Here is a 15,429-nt window from a genome sequence, read left to right on the forward strand (position 1 = left end):
AAAACCATATTTTTTACATAATAAAATTGTCATAGAAAATGTCATAGAAATTATAAACACAAAACATGTATTATAAATGTTTCCTAGTCAATATTTCTTTCCAAATGTTAAGTAATATTAAAAGTTGTGCTATTCACCAATTTTGACAGTAATCTATGTCCATAACTCATCTCAGAGGTTTTGATCTAAAATAAAAATGCCTGTAATTTAACTCAGTTGCAGCCAAATTACTTAGGCAATTGACAAAGAGCTAAACTTAACTTTAAATAAACAAGGTGCAATTCCAATGTGGTTGGGCTCCCAAGAACTTCCTCAAGGTTTCCCCTGTCCCCTGTTGTCACCTTTACTTCACTCACAATATGTTATCACATCCCTTCAACAGAGATTGAACTCAACAATATATTTGTAAGTAATGTAGTTTTTGTTTTTGTTTTTTTGCAGTACGCGGGCCTCTCACTCTTGTGGCCTCTCCCGTTGCAGAGCACAGGCTCCGGACGCGCAGGCTCAGCGGCCATGGCTCACGGGCCCAGCCGCTCTGCGGCACGTGGGATCTTCCCGGACCGGGGCACGAACCCGTATCCCCTGCATCGGCAGGTGGGCTCCCAACCACTGTGCCACCAGGGAAGCCCGGTAATGTAGATTTTACTAAAAATTTCCTTTGAAAACTAGGAAGAAACTTCATATTGCATATCACATTGCAAAATTCCCTTGTGATTCTCATTAGGCACTTCAATTCTTCCTCCCAAGCCCCACTCTGAGTAAAAGCCTATTTTGCTACTCTTGGGAACTATTTATCTCTGGCCTTCACTTTTCTTCACCCACCAATAAAAGTCCTTTTATTAGCAGACCATGACTTCTCAGAGAACAGTTTATATATTCTAACTCAATGTATTAGTTACTACAAATTACCCCCAACACTAGTGGCCTCAAACAATACTTATTATCAATCACACAATTTCTGTAGGTCAGGAGTCAGGTGCAGCTTATCTGGGTCCTTTACTTCAAGGTCTTTCACAGGCTGCAATCAAGATTTCAGTCTAGACTGAAGTCATCTCAAGACTCAGCCAGGGAAGGGTTTACTTCCACATTCAGTTACATGGTTGCTGGTAGGATTTAGCCCCTCACAGCTGTTGTCTGGAGGCCACCTCAGTTCCTTGCCACGTTGGCCTCTCCACTGTGCAGCTCAAACGTGGCAGCTTGCTTCATCAGAGCAAGAAGGAAGAGATAGAGAGAGCGGAGGCAAGAGAGAAGTCACAGTCTTTTTGAAACCTAATTTTGAAAGTGGCATTCCAAATCACTCTTGGACTATTCTATTTGTTAAAAGAGATACACTAGGTTAAGCCCTCACTGAAATGGAGCAATATGTGTGTGTGTGTGTGTATGTGTGTGAGTGTATATATATGTACATATATATATACAGAGAGAGAGAGAGAGAGGAGTGGGGAGAGGGAGGGGGAGAGAAAGTGTGGGGCAGGGGGAAGACACACTTCAATATCAAGAGTCAGGGATCATTGCAGACCATCTCAAAAGGCAGCCTACTACATGCAACAGTGCCTTTAGGGAAATCTCACCCTCCACTTCGACTGACTTATCGATATATTGACTCAATAGTAACAGGTCCCTTCCAAAGAAGGAATTCTATTACTAAGAGAAAGATATTTATTCATAATACCACCAACACAAAAACACACATACTCACACACAGGCACTTCTGTTCACATGCACATACCACCTAAAAATATACCAAAGAATATATATACAGGACATGAAAATAATCATCTTATATGGAAAATGATTCTTCCCTTTAGAGTAGGATTCAAACAGGATCACTTTAAATAGAAAACACTCCTGTATATATTATTACCAAAATATGCAACTTATAAACACAACTTCAGATATATTTCAATTATATAAGAAAAAATATTCTAATTTTTAAATGATTTCCATGTCAAGTTATATCAATCATTATGTTTTTATATAACATGTAAACTTTTCTTAGCGTTTTCATGAAGTCAAAATATAAAATGACTAGATGAGACCTTCCTGAAATGAAAGCTATAAAGATGATTTTAAAATATCTTTGCATATGAAAAGTTTTAGTTAACATTCCTTACCAAGAACGACATCAGGATGTTAACTCTGACAAGTAGAAATAATGGGTTGTCTATTCATCAGCCTGTGGCTGATTCTGGCTTCTTAGAAAAAAGCAGAATGACTTGTTAACCTTAGAATGTTCCATTCCTTTACATTCCCATATTTGTATCATGTAAGCAAAGATGGAAAGGCCAGGCTGTGAAGTAGAAGAGAAATAAACTGAAAATATAAGTGGAAGCATGAATGATTTTAACAGCTACTTTATAACCAGAGACTACCTATATTCATCTACGGTTTGTCACACTGAACACCGGGAATGGTGTGGGAAAAGTACAGAAATTTTACTGTTACACTTGCTTCTATCAAGTTTAGATGTCTCTGGTTATCTAGGAGTATGGAGATGAAATCGAGAAAAGGAAATAAGATGTCCAGGAAATATGGCATTGTGAATGCAAAATGATTAGAAGCAGCAAAAGATAACCATTAAGGAAATATCACCAATGCCAAAATGCTGAAACTAGGAATCATTCCAATATTATGCTACAAAACTTTAGGATATCTTGTTATACAATATACAAAAAATAAGAATACCAACAAGGACACAATTAAATGATGTCAAAACTGAAACAGGACGTGGTAAAATGATATAAAATTACTTTTTCCCAAAAGCAGAGCATTATGATAGAATATTAGTAAGAGTGACCTTTTTTTAAAAAGAAAATAACAACGAAAACAAATAGGAAAATTGGGCCTTTACTTTCCTTCACCTACCTTCACCCACTTAGAAAAATTTAGTTGTTTGGTTAGTATAATCCCTCTCTTTAGAGAGCAATTTAACTATCAATATTCTAATTGAGAGAATTGGGAAAAAATGGCTTTTCTTTTTTTTTTTGCAGTATGTGGGAGGCTTTTCTTATATGGAGTCCCTTTTCCTATACATATGGAAAGCATTCTTGGGACCCAAAGTATAGAAGCTGGCCATGCCTTGACATACTCATTTATTCAGGCACTCATTTATTCATTTATGTCTGGGCTCACCACCGTATGAAGCAACACAGCAAAATTTGAAGGCCTTCACTCAATAGCAAGGAATATTTGCTCAGTTGGGCAAAATTGGCCCTGAATTTCTATGCTTTCAAGAATCATATAAAGAAAAACATGACAGAGACAAAACGTTGCCTGGAACTTTCCATAGCCCCACCCACCTGTCCAAACCACGTAGCTTATTGAATATCATCCTTCAACTTACATAATTTCAATAAAAGCTCTAACTAGAGGATTCAAGATATATCTAGGTAAACAGAGAGGGAAGCCAAGAAAATTCCATTTGCAATATTTTTATTTTTCAAATATAAAGATTGGACAGAAATTACTCCACTGACAGCAATGTAGAATTATGGAAATATTCTGTAACTAACCAAAAGTATGCACATTGCATACGAAGTGCAAATAAAGAAAAAACCAGCAGATGATGAACCTTTGAGAACTGGAAGACAGATAGAAGGACTACGTAATTGAATGAGTGCTATCAGAAGCAATAAAGAATAAGTTCAACAATGTAGAAAACCAAATCAGAGATGTGAAGAAGACAACTGATAAAATCACTTATAATGCAAAGTAAAGGATAACAACAGATGAAAGTGGAGCTACGGAGGTATTAGAAAGGCCTGGAAGACTGACACAAAGATAAACGTCAAAATAGTTTGGATGACTGGAAAAAATAATAAATAAAACAGAATCAATAAAAAATAGCATTTATATTTTATTAAAAAGACAAAATACCAAAAAATAAAATTTTAAAAATTTTAATAATGTTATTATTTTTTAAATATCTGAAATAAAGAAAAAATTGAACATGCAAATCCAAGGGGCTTCCATGTAACCAGAAAGTGTAATGAATTTAATTAAAATTTTAATAAACAACAGAGTAGAACCTAGTGACATTTTTGTGTCTACCTAAAGATAGACACAAAAATCTCATATCAAAACAGGCAGGAAAAAAAGCAGTCCACTTACAAATAATTTAATCTAAAAAAATCAAACTCATCTTAAACTTCTCTTGTACGTTATTAGATGTCATGTGTTACTGTCCATGTTTGAAATCAACAGAAAGGAATCCTCAAATTTCATACGCTCAAAAATATACCAAATCTATCTGAAGATACTATTCAACTAAACTTATTTTGATTAATCCAAGTGAAGATTTTGTCAATGGAGAAGGAAGTCTTGCTATAAAAGTCTTTGCAATGAATACTGATTCAAGTAAAACATAATTAAATATAAATAACAGTCACTCTTTCTAAGCTCTGTAATATGTAGGTTAATTTAAACTTTCCTGGCACTTCTGTTATTCTTTTTTCATAATCTATTATTTATAGACCACACAGAGCAGGTCCTGTGATGGGCCCCTCTTAGTGAAAGTTGAGACGTGTATATATGCGGTGTAAGAAGAGTAAATGTTCAATATTCAACATTAATAATTTTTCCTTATCAACCCTATGATGTTTCTTTAACATGCTGTGGGACAGCAGTGGGGCCATTTTTTATTTTAATAGGAGACTGATTATTTACTGTGACTATTTCTATTCTAGAATTATTCAAATGGTAGAGGACTTCATTCTAGGTGACGCTACACATGGAAATAATCATCTTTGTAGGTGCAGACATAAAAGTGATGCTAGGAAAATATATATTTCCTTTAAAGAATGCTTACCAAAGTATAAACCACTAATTACTGCCTGTTACTGTGGTGCATGTCTGTGTATATGTGCATTTTCTGAACAGCATAAACTAACAACTCTTGGATGTTTTCCCTTCTTCAGCTCAGTAATTATATTCGTACTTAATTCTGAGCTTGTTACATATAATATTTTGCCAAATACGATGATTTAGAGTCATTTTGACACAGGCTTAGCATCATAAATATTGACTGTGTAAGAAAATTGACCATATTTGCCTAAAATATGAGGATTTTGATCCAAATACATGAGAGTTTGAAACTGAAAATATGCAAAAATCTAATTCAGTCCAGTATCTTCAGAAACAGTTGATGGATGTGACTTGTCATCACTGCCAATGCACTAAGTTTAGGCTTTGATTTCAAGAGTTATTCTCTACTGTGTATCAGTGTTTAGTCACTGCTGTGGGCAATCAAATTATAATAATCAACCTATAAACCAAAACCAGAATGATAATAATCCTGCACTGTCTAATCTTCTGTCTCTCTGGTATTTGTTTTCTGGAAACAAAGAAACAAACAAAAACAGACCACATAGTGAATCACTGAAAATACAAAATTCTCTAAAAGCTTTCTTCATATTCCTGTACCCATCTATTTCTCTCCCAAGAATCCTGTGATTATACAGACTAAAGTGACCTCAAAGATCACTGAACAGATTTAAATCCTTCTGCTCTGCATACTTTGTACTTTATTATAAAATCACCACCTTCTGACATGATTACTGTTTTCAGCAACCTCCAGTTAAATTTTACTGTTAAAGAGGTGAAATAATGAGTGCCTCTAGCTGTATGTGGTAAGTGTCCACACTCAGACCTGTAAAATGAAGATTGGCATTCTCTGAAATTTTAAATAATTGTATAGCTTCCTTTTTTGCTTTGCTTTCTATTTTCTTTCCTTCATGCATTTCTTTTTTCATCCCTCCTCTCTCCCTTCCCTTCCTCCCTTCCTCCATTCCTTCCTTCCATCCTTCCTTCCCTGCTTCCTTTTTCCCTCTCAGTCTAAAACTATTACGTGGTCTGAACAGGTTAGGAGTCTATGGGGGAGGATGAGGCAGTAGCACAACTCTGAGTGTTAAAACCCAAATGGAGTAAAAGGCATTTGGGAGGAAGTGCATCAGAGGCTGTGTATGTGTTATCAGAGCCTAAGAGGTGTAAGAGGGCATACGACAGGAGCCCAGTGTGGTGTCTCAGAGCCTGAACAGTATGAGCAATGGTCTGAGAAGGAGAAGAAAAGTGGTGAAAAGACATCCTGGCTGGTGGCTGGAGCCCAAGTAGGATGAGGAGGTCCCTGTGCAGAGGGGATGGCTACTGTGACAGTGGGAAACTGGTTACATGAAGGGAGCACCAATCCAATTGTAAATATACTGTGGGTGAATGGAGCTAGGCTTCTTACTATTTGAGGAGAGGACTACAGATATAGAAAAGGAGAAAACGAAAACGCACTTTGTATAGCTGAAATAGAATAGGAATTTGAGGTATCAGTTTGAATAGGAGGTATTAGTATGAATTTGTGGTTTTTTAATATAGAAAGCGATCTACTGGAATTAAAGGTATTAATGAAATCATATGGTTTTCAATCTATAAAGATACAGAATTAAGTATGAGTGTAAAAGGAAGGGTGTGTGTGTATATGTGCATGCGCATGTGTGTTGTAGCTCTATCAACTTGCATGGCCTGAGAAAAACAACACCCCAATGGCAATGACCACACCAAGATCACAGATCTTGGTTTCTAAATAGTATTCTCTACTAAAAGGAACCAGAACTCCTTGTAGAAATAGCTGAGTCCAGGCCTGGGGCTAGGAAAGAGTAAGATGATCCTGGAACATCTTGTGCCAGAAAGCAAGGAAGTGCTTAATGATGGGGGCATATCAAAACAAACATAGAAACAAAACAAAGCAAAATTAACTCAAGAGCCATCTTGAAGGTGTTCACACTGACTGGATCTGGACATGTTAGCAACAAAGTAAATAACAGCAAATAACATATAACTCATTAAGCAAAACAAAATCCATTAGTCCATACTGAGATAATTTTTTTAAAAAGAAAACTTCTTCTTACAGAGGAATGCAAATTAATAAATGTAGAAGGAACGGTAGTTTAGAAAATAACCATTTGACAATTATCAAAGCAAAAGGTAATTAAGCCAAGAAACATCAATGTATGCTAAAAGTAGTAAGTGAAATTTGGAGGGGGAAATAGAATATTTATATACTTTCAAACTACCTCCCCACGAAATACTTATTAATAAAAAGGAGAAAAGAGTAACTTTACAGTGGAAAAACTGGAAAACCACCACTTTAATCAAATGACCAAAATTATCAGCATCAGCAATGTGGCAGATCAAAATCATGTGCCACCTGATAGGATACTATGAGCATAACACAGCATCATTTCTGTGATATCGCTGCCAAAGATGCATAAGCTGAATGCAATTATGAGAAAGCATCAGAAAAACCCAAGCTGAGGGTTGTATTGTGAGTATACAGGAAATTCCCCTTTTTGCAGGTAATATGAACCCAAGTATTTGAGGATGGTGGATCATCATGCTGGCAATTTACTCCCAAACAGTTCAGGAGAAAAAGTTCTTTGTAATAGTCTTCCAAATTGTTTTGTAAATTTGAAATTATTTCAAACTAAAAAAGAAGAAAAATAGTATAACGTGCATTCTTCTCCCTGCATTTTTTTTTCCTTTTTGCAGACCTCAGAGTATACTCTCCTAATCCTGGATATCACAGTAAGGAGGCTATGTGTGGTGATTTTTGCCAACAGAATGTCAAGGCAGGAAAGATAGGTTCTAGTGGAGCTTTTTATCTACATTACTTTTTAGAACAAATGAATAATATAGATGAATAACCAACTACCAGTCCTAAGGTATCTGAACTAGTTTTCCTGTTGTTCACTTGTGAAATTATTGATAGGTAGAGAGAATTCCTAATTTTAAACCAGTGGTGCCTCAAAATTATATGCTAGCAGAAGGTTCAGAGGCTACTTTTTTTCTTAAACCAATAAAGGATAATGAAGAGAGAATATCACATTAGCTCAGAATTGATTCACTGTTTCCAGTTCTAAGCATAATTCATTGAAAGGTTTTTAATTTAATTGACAGTATATATACATAATTCAGAGGAGATGATGACCATAGCATAACAGAATTAGGGATGAAAAACCGCAACATGTTGCCAACCAGAGAGGACATCATTTATCTCCTTGCATTTGGGTGTTTTGCTAAGTTGGATGTGAAAACCTCTTACGAAAATAATTCATAAGGGCTTCCCTGGTGGTGCAGTGGTTGAGAGTCTGCCTGCCGATGCAGGGGACACGGGTTCGTGCCCCGGTCCAGGAAGATCCCACATGCTGCGGAGCGGCTGGGCCCGTGAGCCATGGCCGCTGCCCCTGCGCGTCCGGAGCCTGTGCTCCGCAACGGGAGAGGCCACAACAGTGAGAGGCCCGCATACCGCAAAAAAAAATAATAATTCATAAGCAGAAGATACATGTTTTTAAATTATTCAAGCAGAAATAGATTTTCAGGGAGGAATGTCATAAAGATTTCATACTGATAACCTCTAAATTCTAGAAGCTATAACAGGTCTCATTAAATGTTTAACTCTTTAGCTTCCTCCCTGCATCAGGTTTAGCCAAAATTGCAAAGCAGAAACATTTTAGACTCTTTCGTTTCTCTATTCAGTGTCCTCCTGACTTATGTCTTTATATCCTAAAATCTTAGAAGTCAGGCCCAGTCCCAAATCCATTCTATCACTAAAGTAGGTTTCTAATTAACTCCTTAATATAAAGGAATTAGAAGTTAAAGAGTATTACCCTTCCAGTAATATTTGTATTTTGGCAGACAGATGTATGACAGTTCCCTGAGGAAGGTGTGAATCTTCAGCAAATATAATATCAGGCACCTGAACTGATCATTCTCCATCCCCATCAATTATTTCTTGTGGCTGCATAACTGAAAGTTAACGTAAATATGAAAATATTTCCTAACGCACAACACACACAACACTTGATAAGTATTTACTATCAATATTGAAAATTGTCCATATTTTTAATCACAATCTGGACAATTATTTTAACTATTCCAGTCTTCATAACTGTATAGTTATTCCAATAACTTTTATCAATATCTTTGTGCCTCAATAATTTATCAGTAGAAGCAAGAAATTACTAAATAGGACAATGTTTTAGTAGTTTTAATTGATGTCCTAGTTAGGACATCAACAATCTATTGAGATAAACAAGGTCCTACTGTATAGCACAGAGACCTATATTCAATATCCTATGATAACCACAATGGAGAAGAATATAAAAAAAGAATGTATATATATATGTATAACTGAATCACTTTGCTGTACAGCAGAAATTAACACAACACTGTAAATCAACTATACTTCAATTTTAAAAATCTGTTAAATTGTTTGGTTAGTATTTTGTCATCAATATAACATTAACTATAATTATACCTGATTTAAACTGAATACTGTCAATATATTCAAAAAGAATGAATTAATTTGAAGAAATTTGTGGCACAAGTTCTTAGTGTGCTGGCTTTCTGTTCTCTCTAGCAACCTTCCAAGTAGATCTGGCCAGTGGAACCAGCTCTGCCAATGAGAAACAGCAGAAATTAGTAAGTGGAACTTCCAAAGAAAGCTTTTTAAAAAAGACACAGCCTTGGCAGGCTAGCAGCACTCTTTCTTTCTCTTTCTCTTTCCTTTTCCCTTTTTCTCTCTCCCTCTCTCTATTTCTCTGGCATGTAGACATGATGCCTACAGGTTTAGCAGTCATCTTGCACCAGTGCTGACAAGCATCATGGTAAGGGCCACATGCTAAAGATGGGGAAACAGAAAAGTGGAATGTGTCTGGGTCCCCTGATGACATTTTTGGGGAGAGTTTGCCTTCACCAGGTCTTCATATTGTTATCAGATTAAAACGTCTTTTACTCATTTAAACCATAGTTCCTTGGGTTTTATGTTATTTACTTCTAAATGTAATCCTAACTGATGAAATATAAAATAAGCTATCTTATTACACAACCTAATATGAAATACTTAATCCTCAGCAGTAGCAAACAACTATAACAGAAATTCAACCTTAGCACAACCAAAATCTCAACGGAGATCTCCACACCTACCAGATATCCAAGAAATCTTAGTTCAAGTTTCTCTATCTCCTCATAGTTGCTGGTTCCTTAGATTTTTATTTTTTAATTAAAGATACGTAGGTATTCTCGTGAGGATTTATATTACATAGCATAAAACATTCTGCCATTGCTTTGCTACCCTCCTCCTCTGCTCACTTTCTATTCTTTGCATTATCCTCTGGAGCTTAAAATTCACTTTCAATTGACCAGAGTGGTTTCTTTCCTCCTTTATAAAACTATCTTGAGCCAATAAACAGGCCCTAGGCCCTCAGTTTCTACAACAAGGACTAAACTATTTTCCAAACATAAATGCCTTTCTGCCTCAGAGAATTTTTATATAAATGAAATGCATCCTTTCTACATGTTTATGCATCAGCAATGAGCTATTGTAATGTTCTTATTGTGTTAGCATCCAGTATCGCCTCACATAGAAGGGGTTAGAATACATTGTTGTTTCTTTCATTTCAGGAGGTTTTTCTGTCATACCCTTCTGTTCAATTTCCTGCATCTTTTCCTGAAAAGAACAGAAGCAAAGAGAAAGATATGCACATCACTTCCAAACCACATTGTCTTTTGCAAGGAGCAAAATGGCTATCCACTCTTAGCAAAAAAATGTAGGCATTTCCTTTACCCATGCGAACACTAAATGATAATTAAAACCAATTTAATTAGGTACAGGTGGATAAAAACATCAATAGAAAAATTATTTCTTCTTTCCAAAATTAAATAGTCTGCCATAACCTTGTGGCATGATCAATCACTCAACTCCCCAACTTCCTTAAGTGATTCAAACTGTGAAAAGTGTACCTGACCATGGCTTTTACTAAGATATTTCAATTACATTAAATAATCGTTATTTTTTCTATGTCCATCTATGCATTAAATCAATTAATCAGTGTCTACATACAGTGTCCATATATCAGAGGGAAGTATTTGTATCTTCAGTTATATATAGAAAATGGCTAAACTATGAAATTCCCAGATTCCTGCACCTGTACTCTTTGCCCTAGATTTGCAGTGCCTTAACCTTTGAATTTCACAGACAAGTAAACATTTCAAAAAGGTTTTGGAGAATGGAGTAATTTTTTAAATTTACTTTGGAAATCTAAAAATAAAAATCTGTTCTTTAAATTGAGTATTTTTATTTTATTAAAGATCTACTATGCAATCTTTATTTTTATCAATTTGCAGCCAATTGATAAAAATTTTGTGAACAGACATTGGCCTTGTCTTAGTATTGGGCGTTTGGAATGGTAGGTTCATAAACAAGATCATACAATGGTCATGCATCCAGGATGTATATTTAGATTAAAAATACATAACAGGGTTGTTTTCCCACAGGGTTTAATTTGAGGTTCTCAGGTTTACCAGTAACCTATTTTTCTGTTCCTACTACTTGATCACTGCCTGCATTTACCCCTTCTGGTAGCAATTGGGAGTTTCAGGTCTCGCTTTATTATTCCAAAGTTACCTTTTCCAAAGATAGAATAGTATTAACTAGTATTAATTACTCATCAAACACATAAAGGACATCTTCAATTTTATTTTCAGAGTATTTTCAGCTAGATATTTCAAAATTTCCAGATTTTATATAAAAATGTAAAGAAGGGAAAAAACAAAGTCAACTGTCTAACATGTACCTATAGTATTATAAAATGTCTTTATAAAGAGGGTTGTTACTCACAGACTTTGGAATCACATAGATCTGATTTATATTCTCATTGTATTATTTTTGTGTATGAGTTTATGAGTTTTCTTATGATCACATTCTGAGAAAAAAATTCCTTTTGAGGAGAATATTTCATAAATAGTTCTCAATAAATTGCTTTGAATAGGTTATAACCTCAAGCAATTGATCAAGTAACAAAAAATGAGGAATTTGAGTTTGGGGGAGGGGCCATAATGGTTATAGAAATGTGGACCCGGATTAGGGAAAGTTGCATAAGGTAAAACCTCAAGTAGACTCACAGTTTGCATGGCACTTTCAAATAAGTTATTCTAACTTATCTACTCTACAGTATAGTAGTGTTTCTCAAATGTAACACTCCAAACAATGTCAGTCCAGAAACTGCTTGATAATTGGTCCATGACAAGACAAGCATAGATAATGAGAGTAATATTTAGAAACACTACGGTAATCTCTCATCCCCATGACATAAAATTGTTGTGCTTACTTCATCACTGATCAGGTAACAAATAATTTGTGGTCAGGCACCAGTCTTTGGATCACACTGTGAATAGCACAGATATGTCATATGTAAACCCATCTTCTATCTCTATTATAAAACCTTCTGTAAGTTCAATTTGCTCCCTAGGTTTTTTTTGTTTTGTTTTGTTTTTTAAAGTAGATATGCATAGGCAACCTGAAGAAATCTTAGGTCCATACCCAGGTTAGCTGTGAGCAAATCTTTTACCTGAATACAAAGACATAAATAGCTAAGGATGAGAAGACAAGATAGGCCTTGATTACACATGGATTAGTATCAATTACATGTGCTTCATAAAAGCATTGGGTGAGAACATGTGTGAGGAGCCTATATGCAGCCTGGCAAATGTAGGAATTCAATATATGTTGCACACATTAATTCAAAAATAAGAAACTCAGTATTAACAAAAAAATCAAATAAGGAAAATCATTCCCATTGAAATTAACTCTAAAATGTTTATTGAATAACAAAGCCATTGTCTTATAGGTCAGTCTATATATTGACTCTTGTTTTCGTCTAAAGAAAATGAGACAGGTGGTAATTCTGACAGCCTCTAGTGTACAGCTCTTCAGTTGAGTTATCCTCTATTATACTTCCTCCTAGTGATCTAAGTGATCTACCTGAGGTAGTGACATGGAATGTGTTACAGAGAGTGACAAACAGAAAAACATCCTTGAAACTGGTGGGTAATCTTGGCACATTCCTATTTAATACTTAACTGGAAAAAATCTAGGCAATTAAATCATGTTTTTTGCTTTCCCTTTTTTTTTTTTTTTTTTTTAAAGATCTCCACCATTCATTCTGGGGCATAGCTGGGTTGCCCAGCTATGTATGAAAACAACTCAGGGAAACTGAAGAGATAATTAGATTTTTTAATGTGGATAATAATAGTATCCAAAACCTGTAAGACACAATGGTTATCAATCTTCATGGATAAAGTGATCCGCAGTTAAGAGTGAGGAAAGGTATTTGGCAGTCCTCTGCAGTTTTTGTGGATATAAAAGAACACATTTTTTTTCACCTAAATTCTAAATATGCAGCTCTTATGGTCCCACAAGTAACTGGAAACCGATAGACATCTCCCTGCACTCTTTAAGAATAAAAGCTACTGGATACAGAATAATGAACTCCTCCTCCAGCCAAAGGTGTTCATGTCCTAATCCCCAGACCTGTGAATATGTTTCCCTGCATGGCAAAAAAAAGACTTTACAGATGTGATTAAGTTAAGGCTCCTGAAATGAGATTATCCTGGATCACATGGATGGTCCAAAGTAATCACAAGGGTCCTGATAAGAGGGAGACAGAAGCACCAGAGAGCAAATGTGAAGAAGGAACAGAGGTTGGAGAGATGGGCTGTGAACCGGAGGAAGGGGCCATGAGACAAGGATTGCAAGAGGCCTCTAGAAGGTGGAAAAAGTAAAGACATGGATTCTCTCCAAGAGCTTCCAAAAGAAACATAGCTCTGCTTACACCTTTATATTAGCCTATAAGGTCATTTTGGACTTCTGATCTCCCAAAATGAAAGATAATGAATTTGTATTGTTTTAAGCCACAACGTTTTTGGTAATCTGTTACAGCAGCAATAGGAAACTAATATATTAGTAAGAAGATAAATCATCACATGAAATGACTATTATTTTCCAAAGAAAGAAAAATCTTTGTTTTTTTTTAAGTCATTAGCACCTACAATAAAGTTTATTTCTGGGTTGAAGAAATGATTTTGATAAACTCTTTTTTTATCAAAGTCATTTCAGCTATCTTCAAGACCTTTATTTGTGTTTACTATTATATGAATCACAATTTCCACACATGACCACACAAAGGAATCCATTCAGAAATTAACCCAGGTAAGAGGTAAAACCCTAAAACCATAGCATAGTACATCAGTACACAGCTGGTACTCAGTAAATGTTTGAAAATGTTGTCATTTTTATTATAATATTGCTAGCTTAAATTTTGGCATGTTTTATTTTCTCAAAGACCATATTCTTTATCAAGAACTCATGCTTAATGTTCAAAAGAAATATTAGATATTTTAAAAATTATATGCTTGCCTGCTGTATCATTTCTTTTTTTCGGTACGCGGGCCTCTCACTGTTGTGGCCTCTCCCATTGCGGAGCACAGGCTCCGGAAGTGCAGGCTCAGTGGCCATGGCTCACGGGCCTAGCCGCTCTGCGGCATGTGGGATCTTCCCGGACCGGGGCACGAAACCGTGTCCCCTGCATCGGCAGGCGGACTCAACCACTGCGCCACCAGGGAAGCCTGTATCATTTCTTAAGAGGGCATCAATGAAGCAGAAAAACAGAAACCAAATTACATCTAACAGTATAATGTTGTAATAACTATTTAAACATGATTTCCTTTTGAAATAACACTTTTATCAAAAGCTAGTCAGGGGACTTCCCTGGTGGTGCAGTGGTTAAGAATCCGCCTGCCAACGCAGGGGACACGGGTTCGAGCCCTGGTCCGGGAAGATCCCACATGCCGCGGAGCAACTGAGCCTGTGCTCTAGAACCTGTGAGCCACAACTACTGAGCCCACGTGCTGCAACTACTGAAGGCCACACGCCTAGATCCCACACCCTGCAACAAGGGAAGCCACCGCAATGAGAAGCCCACGCACCGCAACGAAGAGTAGCCCTGCTCGCAGCAACGAGAGAAAGCCCACACCCATCAACAAAGACCTAATGCAGCCAAATAAATAAATAAATCTTTAAAAAAAAACCACAAAAAACAGCTAGTCGGGGGTACATTTTTCACAAGCATCTTCTGGTCATCTGTAGGTTTAAGTATGGTAAACTAAATTCTATTCACCAATATTCAGTGCCCCTCCCTGAAAGAGGATTCGGCTTGTTGCCACTTAAAGTAGGTGCTTCAGCTAACAAAGTGTGAACACAAGTGAGGCGGTAACTTTCCAGAAGAATCGTTAAGAACCAGTGCAGGCCTTCACAGAAAAATAGGTATGAATTCACTTAACTTTCTCTTCTGCTCCCCACTTTCCTCCACCTCTTTATTGTCTTTTCTCTGAAAGTCACACTCTTACAATGATAATAATAGCTATAAAAAAAAAAAGAAAAAAGAACCAGTGCATGCATCACCATGCTCATCCTCCTCTTTCTCAACGACTGGCAATGCCCAGGCAGTGGCTGTTCAGACAGCCTGTGTCTCTGAGCAAAACCCCCAGCTGATTCACATAAAATGCAGCATGACCAAGGAGCAAGTCTCTGAGATTTGGGAGGCGTTC

Source organism: Grampus griseus, assembly GCF_964374135.1.
Source record: "Grampus griseus genome assembly, chromosome: 2".
Taxonomy (NCBI): domain Eukaryota; kingdom Metazoa; phylum Chordata; class Mammalia; order Artiodactyla; family Delphinidae; genus Grampus; species Grampus griseus.